General features: G+C 32.8%; 1 protein-coding gene across 3 annotated transcripts in view; it reads left to right on the top strand.

Moving 5' to 3' along the window:
* Positions 1-1091: 1091 nt before the first annotated feature.
* LOC102676038 (rRNA 2'-O-methyltransferase fibrillarin-like) overlaps positions 1092-9916 on the top strand; it is a 67137-nt gene continuing 58312 nt past the window's right edge. For 2 of the 3 annotated variants that reach the window (XM_006612981.2, XM_006612982.2), the window contains exons 1-2: positions 1092-1395; positions 2960-3118. The gene's annotated coding sequence lies outside the window, so the exon portion shown is untranslated. Of the gene's footprint in view, positions 1396-2397; positions 2440-2959; positions 3119-9916 lie in introns of those variants that run through there. The other variant, XM_031509189.1, reaches the window with a different exon arrangement.

The raw sequence follows: 9916 nt of genomic DNA, 5'->3' as shown, positions 1-9916 counted from the left end.
CAAAAATTCGCATTGAAATTTCTAACCTATAAAAAACAAACGACACTTCCATTCCATCAACAAAAAAAAAAACAAAACATTCGAATCATTATTTCAAAATTCTTCTCTAAAAAATACCCCCGGAAAGAAAAGATTTTCACGACATCCAAGCACCTACAACGTACAACAATCCCTTTCTCCTCAAGAACCTCCAAACTCTAAAAAAAAAAAAAAAAAAAACACCCTCAAGAAACAAAGGAGCAAAATCCAAATCCCAAAAATAAAACCCAAATCACAGGAATAAAAAAAAAAAAGAAAACAGAGCAGAGAGCTCGAGGAACAGCTGCTTACACATGCAGGGGCGAGTATCAGGGGTAGAATAAGCTGGCGTGGCAGGAGACCAGGGCAGGGCAGGCTGAGAAACCGGCAGCGAGAGGGAGACGCGGTTATCACCGCCACCCACGCGGCCCACAACAGACGAGGATGCAAAACAGCAACCAGCAACGCGAGAGAGAAAGGTGAAGGGAAAGAGCGAGAGCTGTGGCTAGCGTGACGAGGCGGGGTGAGGTGGGATGAGGTGATACCCGGTAGAGCAGGACGGAGAAGCGGCGCATGCGTGCTCGTTCTCGAGAGCTCGCCTCTCATCCGAGATCCTGGATCCCAGTCGCGAGCGCGCCGCCGATAGATACAGTTCGGTCGGAGCGAGGACGATCACGGTCGGTGACCTGGCTGCCACCCGGCGAGGGAGAGAGTCCATCCTCTGTCACGCTCCCTCTCTCGCTCTCGCTCTCCCTGTCGCTCGCCCGCCGAGCCACAAGTTAGAATCCACGAGGAACACCGGCCGGCCGGTGGTTACCTATGCTCCTCTCGTTGGGCGGCCCTGTTTCCTGTATCTAGAATTAAAGAATTGACCGTTTGAACGGGGGAGGGGCACAGTGGTGGCTTCTCCGTCCTGTTGGACCCGTATAAAAAGGTGAAGAGAGGAGGTTGGGAAGAAGAGAGAAACGAAAAGAGAGTTTATCGTCGGTGTATCCTTGAGCGGTCCTAATCGGTTCGGTATCGTTGGACTTTCGTTTGTTGCGCGAAATTTGGGATTTGGAGATTCAAAGAAGAGGGATTGCCGGATGGATGGATGGAAGGAAGTAGTGATTCTTGGTTTTTTAAAGGTGACTTGTTTTTTTAAAGGGTGAAAAGGATTGTTGATGTACTTGCATCGTAGTAGAGGAAGGTGAACGAACGAACGAAGGGTGGTTGAGGATGAACGAGGGTTGATATTTTCTCTATGGTGGGAAAGAGTTGGTGCACCGGGCATTGGCTGTTCTCTTCGTGCGCACTACGAAAGTCCCTTTTGCAGTGTCCATTGTTCAGGAGCATTGAAGAAGCGAAAGGCTGGAGGATAGAGGAGAGATTCTTGGGGTAAGGGTCGGAGAAGAAGGAGAGTTTGGCGCAGTTTTTGTTGCTTGCTTTTTCTTTGTTTTCTGTTGGACATGGGGGATGAAAGTTGGACGAAGTTTAGGATATATAGATAGGCCCCTAGGAACGAGCTAGTTTGAGGGAGGAATCTGGAGGAGAGAATAGTGAGAAGAGTGAGGATTTGTTTTAAATAAGGACAAGAAGAAGAAGATTATTTATTTGGGATCTCTTGTTCGAGAGTGATCGACGAAGTTTGAACGGGGAAAGAATCGTTTCGATTCAGGTTATCGATGGGAGATTAAAGAATATCTGGGTGGATTGGATTGGATGGAGACATGTAGGAAGAGATTTCTTCCTCTTTCTTGTTTTTAATGGATATACTTAAAGATGGATGATACTACAGTTTTAATTAATTCGATCGTGATCTGTATGAAGAAAGAGATCTCCAATAAAATGGAAGAAAAATTCTTTCGATAGGTTGTTAATGTTAGTTTTAGGGAAAGAACGATTTTAATTAGACATGATATATCTTTTATTCTGTTTTTAGATGGAATTTATTTATCGATCGGGAAGAATGATTCAAATTAAACCTAATTGGAATAGAATTATATTTGAATTTAATTTTAATAAAGCAATCGTACTAATTGTGATAATTTGTGAATGAAGAAAAAGATTAGATTATAAACAAGTTATTTTAATGTTCTTCTTTTTTCATTTAAAAGGACAATGATTTTAATTGGAGTGAATTTTTAAGCAGGCTTTCCAAAAATTTATAAATAAATTTTATAAGGAAATGTCATTTATTCGATCGAATAATAAACCAGCAAAATAATAATTTAAATTCTATGCATTATAATCAAGTAATTAAAATGTAATTAAATTTTATAAAAATTTTGAAAATTCGATATATCATAAAATAAAATAAAAAAAAAAATCATTCGTAAAACGTGGGGAGAAGTAATCTGCTTAATGGAATAATAATTTCAATTTAAATAATGTATGCAGTAATTAATTACAAGAAATAGGCATCATCAATTTCAAATCAAGGTAATCGATAGAATAATAAACTAGTAATTCAAAAGAAAATCAATATTAAAACTCAGAAAAATAAATATATAATTCAAATCTAAACAATTCACGCAAAATCTCAAGAGAGTTCAATTCCCAGAGATTCCATTTCAATATTTCGCCAAAATCCAATCAAATCATTTATATAAAAACATAACAATTCCAATATATATATAGATTCAAAATCTCAAGAGTGTTTCAATTTCAATATTCAATATTCACTATCAAATTCCAAAATTTCAAAATCTAATCTAAATCTTTCTTGAAAAAAAAAAAAAAATTTAAATCCAGATAATTCACGCACGCAAATTCGAAATAATTAAAAATCCCTAAAGAGAGATCAATTCCAATTCAATATATAATTTATCCAATATATATATATATTTTCAAATATTTCGCAAATTATTCGTTTAAAAATAAAAACAGGAAAGGAACGAGCACCGAGCTCAAAGGTTTTAAAGAAGAACACATCTAATCCGGAGGATTTGCATGGTTGCAGAAGAAGCGGCGCCCTCGATAAATCGGGTTCCTCGACCCGGAAACGGGAGTAGGTGCAGTTGGTACGTGCGTAATACGGCACGAGTATCGTCACATCGATATCCTGATCGGCGCACGTGTCCACGCAACGAGGCTAAAGAGAACCACCGTCGATGCACAGGTAGGTGTAACATTTGCATCAATAGAGATGGAAAGGTTCGCGATCGTTGGTTAAGATCAACGAAGAATTTATGGAATTATATATAAATAGTCGTGTTATTAATGGTATTCGAAACGAGTTCGTGGAGAGAATGAGAACATTCGTGAATGGGAGTATTGAACGGCTAGGGATTTTATTTTAGTAATTTTTTTTAGAATGAATTTTCGATGCGTTGAATAACGAGTAATCCTGTTAAATGTTAAATTGTGAAATAAGAGAAGAAAATTTTGAATTTTCGAAGGGTGGAAAAAAAGTTTTGTCGAAAATGTTCGATTTTGGATTTTCAATATATACGTATAATATAATTTTACTCTGCATATTTTTGTATTAAAATATGGAGCGAAATGATAATTGAAAGTATGGAAAATATAATAATCTTTGGAGATTGAAAATTCTTGATGGAAAACTGTTAAAAGATAGTAGAAGTAGATAATGCAGTCAAATTGAATAAGCACTCCATTATCATTATTCCTCAAAATGAAAGTTCTTGCGTTGCATTTTGCATATCGATAAAATTATCCATTACCGATAATACACTTCAAGAAAAAAGAATAATCGTTTTAATTATATGGTTATCGAATTACCATTTCTGATAATATTCTAATTATTAAAAAAATTACAATTTTATTCTTATAATTAATTCTAATTTTATATCTTCCATTATATCTTCATTCATTCAATCTTCTGCTTAATTATTTTTCATTAAATTCTTTCTAAAGATAGAAAATTTATATATATATATATAATTCCACAAAAATAATCAAAATACCTAAAGAAAAAGAAAATAACAAAAAAATATATTCCTCGAAAGCAATGAAATCTCTTTTGCAAAAATAATGTTGCACAAAGTATTACAATATCGACCTCTTTTCGGGAATTATCTCGTACATCTTCGCGAAGAGGAAAAGAATTCACTCCATAAAAGTATTATCTCCTTAAACAAGCTTCATCTCGGTGATATTCTCTCGAACTTCGCCCAGGGAGCATTATATCCTAGAAAATAGAAGAATCGATCGCAATAATATCATCGTTATTCGGCCAAACAGGAATTACGATATTCCAGAAAAAATTTCTTCTTCATGCGTCACTCCTTTCGCTTGCATTTCGTTCATGTTCCCATTCAATTATGTATGGTAATATTCTACACAAATTAATTATTAATAGGTGGCGTCGAAATAACAAATGAGCAACGATATAATCATAAATAACTGATAATAATGATAAATAAATACCGGGATTGTGGATCCATAGATCGAATTTCATTGGGCCATCGATAATTCATAAAACAATAGGGATAAATGAGATGCGGTTCGATCACACGGAACGAAATTAAAATTATTTTATCCGTGCAATTTCGTTCGTGTTGAAAATATCATCGATGTTTATTCAAATAATATTCGGCAGAATATCATAGTTGTTTTTCTTGAAATTTTAAAATTTCATAATGGAATTAATTCTTCTTTGAATTTTTTTTGAGAGTTTCCTCTTCTATCTTGACGGGAGAATCTTAATGGTGATTTTGCGTAAATTTCACGTGTAATTTTAATGACGCAACCAGGATGGTTTCAGAAACAATACTCGACTACAATACATCTACAAGATTCGCGTGCAACATTCCTCTAGTTCTAATTGAGAAACCACACAAATTCTGGTGTTAAATGATGAATGATATTTCTCACGATATCTCAAATTTTGAAATTTTCTTGAACTTCTGATCAGGAATTAAGAACAAAATATAATTGAACAATAGAGAAAGCATAAAATCGAGAACTCTTATCAGGATCGAGAAATAATAATTAGATCTAAATAACAATTTAGAATGAATAAATAATACATCATCGATTTCCATTCCACGATCGAAAGACAATTGAAACAACAATTCGGAATAAATAATATACATCATTGATCAATTTCCATTGAAAAGAGAAATCTTTTCACAACAATGATTAACAACGCGGAATAATAAACGTTATCACTGCATATGCACAGGTCGATAAACCGAAATATCCCTGGAATTTTATTCTATTCTCGAATGGAACGATTCTCATGGAAGAATGAACGACATTCGCCAATTCAATGGGAAGTGCCATTGATCACGATAACGAACGTCGAGAACACGCGACTTATCGCGTTTGCACGCCTTTTCACGCTTTTGTTTCTAGCACGGTCGAACGGCGATCACCGTGGCGAGTTAATGAATTCGCGAAATGTGCGTTTGCCAAGGATTTATTTATTTATCCTGCGCTCAATGGCCACCGCATTATTCCGGCACAAACAATGGCGTCGCCGTTTCATGGCTGCACATATTATGCATATGTAGACGGTGTCGGTAATATGGTGTAACAGGGACATCTAGTTTATTTGTGTTATATTATAGATACGTGTGTCGTCGCAACGTACGTACTCCACTCGTCTTTTGAATATTCATGCCGTTGGTGGACGAGATGTTATAAATGAGAGAAAAATGATGATGTATACCGTTATACGGGCTGGCGTCGAGAAGTTTAATCTCAAGAAGATTTATTCGAGATTCTATTTCGAGGGGCGGGAAGGATGTTGAGCCGTTTGAATCGTGGTTTCAACTGTTCGGTAGAAGAGAATTTTGACTCGACTCGAGAATAAATGGAGGGGAAAAAAAATAAAGAGAACTTTAAAGTTCGTTTGAGGTTATGTTTAACAGGAAGATGTTAAAATTATGATGCAAATTTGTTCGAAACAAACTTTAATCTGACGTGAAAGTGTTTTTTTTTTTTTTTTCAGAAAAATAAAGATGAAGCGTTTCACGTGTAAGATTTATTTGAGATTGAATCCACTAATACTGGTTATTAAGATTATATTGTAATATTCCAAATTTGTCACAAAAAATATTTCGAAGAATGTTGTTAATTTCACAAATTCGATTCGGAATAATCAACTTTTATATCATTTTGACGCTCTTCCTTGTATAATCCTGATGGAGGAAGCTTCTTAAGCTTCGAGGCTTAACTTGGATATTTCTGTCTTACGTCAAAAAGCTAAGTTCCCTGACAAACGTGTCGTAAATTTTATCAATCCTCTTTAACTTCTCCCATCCATAATTCAAGTTTAGAACCTGGTAATGTAGAAACTTTTTAATGTTCAAGGTAAATTCCTAATTAACAAATGACATCACGATATTTAATCACCTTATAATGACTTTTTTTCAACAAATTTTTTTAAATATCCAAGTCAAAGTATATTTATACAATTATTTACTAAAAGATCAATTATTATTTCAAGTATCTTCAATCTGATATTCGTAGATTCAAAAAAATTTGTTGTTATCGTAAAGATTTCGAATTTTAATGAGAATAAAGATACACGTTAAAAGAATTTAAATCAAACCATCCTCGCATTTTTGTAGAAATTTTTTGCTCCCCTTAAAGATTAACTCTCACATCGCCAAGCTTAATTAGCTTTGTCGCTCATTCTTCATCTTCGAGCTCTCGCCAATCGATTATAGCTCTTTTTCTATTTGACCATTATGCGTTCCATTGACTCGAGTTTCGTCTCGAGCAAATATCGAATGGAATTTTTCATTCCATTTTCGATGTTCCCGAGCTTTCGTTGTTGGTTTTCGGCCTGGTTTTTACTTCAAAATATGATTTCACATCGAAAAAGCAAATTTCATACTTAATGTAGGAATATTTACTGAAAGTAAGAAAACTTGTGGTTTATTATTATTTTTGATCAAAATAGTTGATCTGATTTTTTTAAAATCATTTATTTTATTCCTCACAGAATATTTCCTATTGTTGTCATTAAACTTGTTCAAAAGTTTATTCAATTCTTTTATATTTTTCTTTAAATTAATTGTAATTCTGATGGTTAAATTTAAAAAAAAATTCAACTTTTTCAATTTATCTTTTCTTTCGTTTCATTTCATTTCCCATTTGCAATCGATTGTTCTTTCTATTTTCAAAATTTTCTCTATTGAAAAAAAATTGTTTTCGCGATGCGAAAAAAAAAGAAAATCGTTTTTATGCCAGAAAATGTTCGTGCAACGTTGAAACTTCCGTACGATGTTTTTATTAAATTTTATAAACTCTCTGATTCAATGACGATTCCCGGAATAACGTACGTAGGTATTTTAGAAGAGACAGAATACAGAATACGTACAAGTAACTGACTCTAACCACTGTAAAGGGAAATGAATCGTTTGTAGTCAGACTCGTGCCACGAAACTGGCGAAATTATATTTTCATGCAATTTCTTGGCGGAATATCTGCAAGAATTTATCAAGTTTGACAAGAATTTTGCGAGAAAAGTTATTTATTACTTTCTAACAATTAGTTTATTCATATTTTGTAATTTAATATTCAAAAGTGTTAGGAAATTTTCTTCTTTGCATTATTATAATAAATTGCATTATTATAATAAATTTAATTCTTCTTCCACTAACTTTTTCTATTTATTTAATTATTTTTATACGTGTTTTTTTACTTTCGATATATTCACAGTATTTTTGTTAAGGAGTTTTAATTCATTTTCATCTCTCGTTAAATAATTAAAAGCTTGGAATATTTTTCATCAGAGAAATTCGATACTTTTCCATTGTCAAAACACACTTTTTTTGTTTCTTTATTTCCAAAGATGTCAAAGTTGAAAAAAAGAAAAAATAGTCTGAAGAACGACAATAGCTTTAATATCATTTTTACATATATGCAAGTATTCAGTTATGGCTATCTCACATACTACACTGCTTTGCCAATAGATTCTTCCAATACTTCCTTTACAATACCTTATTATTAGCAATAGGTATACAATTTATTCATAGAAATTCTATAAATATATATCTATTCGAGAGCAACCAACAATCATTTTTCAATCGTTAAAATTACGAATATATATATATATATTCTTTTTTTTATAAATTTGAATACTTTATTGTTCCAGAAACATAAAACAATATTTTACAACGATCAAACAATGTCGATAACCGAATTTTCAATATTTCTCTTCAATACCAATATACTAGTAGTGTACAATTTATTCGTACGAAATTTCCAATGAATTTATACCATGTCAAAAAACTCATCACTACCAATAACCATTCCATGCATCAAACGTGTTTTCAATCACCAAAATTACAGAAACTCGAAATTTCGAGAACAGTTTTCCCATGAATCGATATTAATTCTGCAACGATTATACAGTATCAATAATATTTCTTGTATATATTTTTTTACTATGTTACAAATTAATGAAAAAGTTTTCAAACGATTGTAAATCTCGATTGTAAACGATCATTTCCACAACGAACGTTTCCACTGCAGCAGGATTGGATTCGTGAAATTTATGCAAATAGTCAAATACCAAACTTCCTGTCATTATAAATTAACTGTAAATACATTAAATTTGTAATTAAATTGCAAATTTCCGAATCTCATTATTCGAGTATAGCGATAAAATTCCACAGTAATTTTGCGCAGTTTAAACCCATCACTATCGATCATCTAATAAATTAACTAATACAATCGATAAAATTACCTTTGAATCCTCTGATTCATCATAATATGTATTTCCTGAAATTCTTTACATTTTCTTCTTTCTTCAATTTCACCCCCTCAACACACTTATCCACGATTCTATTAATTTGTTTTTTTACGAATGTATTTATTTTTTCATTTTATATTCCTTTTAAGAATTGACGTTTTTCCCTTGTAATGGTCGTCATACGAGCAAATCTACAGTTAACCCTGGAAATAAAAATTTTTATTAGCTACGAAGGTGAAGATCTCTTAGCTAGATAAGCCTATATATAGGGTGTAAAATCTTTAGAGAATGGATAAAATGTTTTCATAAGCATTATTTTTTGATTGAATTTGTAACATTTAAAAATTATATTTTAACTCCAATGTCTCGTTTTTCTATTTCTTTTTTTTATTAATTTTGAAAAATACTCTAATGAATAAGGATGATAAAGATAGAATAACAAAAAGAATAATTAAGAATAATTCGTGAAAATTTCGAGTCTATTCTATCAATTTAGTTTAAATATTCAAAAATATTCTCTTTAGAATATAAAAAAAAAAGAATATAATAAAAAGATTCGAATCCATTTCTATATAAGTAAAAAATCACAATATGAACAGTATATAATAAATTAACCAATCGATAAAATAGCATAAAATCGAATCTTTTAAAATTCACCAAAATCCTTTACATACACTCTTTTAATAATCGTTATAAAATCAGAATACGAAATCACACGTTAGAATTAGAAATAATCGTATCAACCATTTCTTTTCCACGGTGATAGGGAAAATTTAATAACTGCAATTACGAATAAAGTTACTTCCATAACTTTTAATAATTTATCGTATTAGAAAACACATCGCAAATAACAAATATAATATAAACAAACAAAGTTATATACGAAAAAAAAATCTCAATCACGTATAAATAATATAAAGTCACGGGATATAAAATGTTATTAATAAATTAGTAATAAAAGTTATAGGTAACTTTATTCGAGATTTTTCGACTCTTGCTCTCCCATTTCTTTCATTCGATTCAACGGATATTGCGATGAATTTCCGTTTAAACGAAAATCCCGAGAATTGCAGAGAATTTTTCGCGGACACCGTGTAGATGCCAGGTTTACGGCGCGTATATCCACGACGCCGACGTCGCGACGGGCGCCGATACAGGTCGACCCGTGGCGCCCTTTAATATCGCGAAACGCGGGCCGGGGTGCAGCTGCTCGATGAATAGGCCGTCTGTCTCTCGGCCAACTTC

The sequence above is a fragment of the Apis dorsata genome, unplaced genomic scaffold (genome assembly GCF_000469605.1).
Source record: "Apis dorsata unplaced genomic scaffold, Apis dorsata 1.3 scaffold_132, whole genome shotgun sequence".
Taxonomy (NCBI): Eukaryota; Metazoa; Arthropoda; class Insecta; order Hymenoptera; family Apidae; genus Apis; species Apis dorsata.
This window is presented reverse-complemented; position numbering and strand designations above follow the sequence as displayed.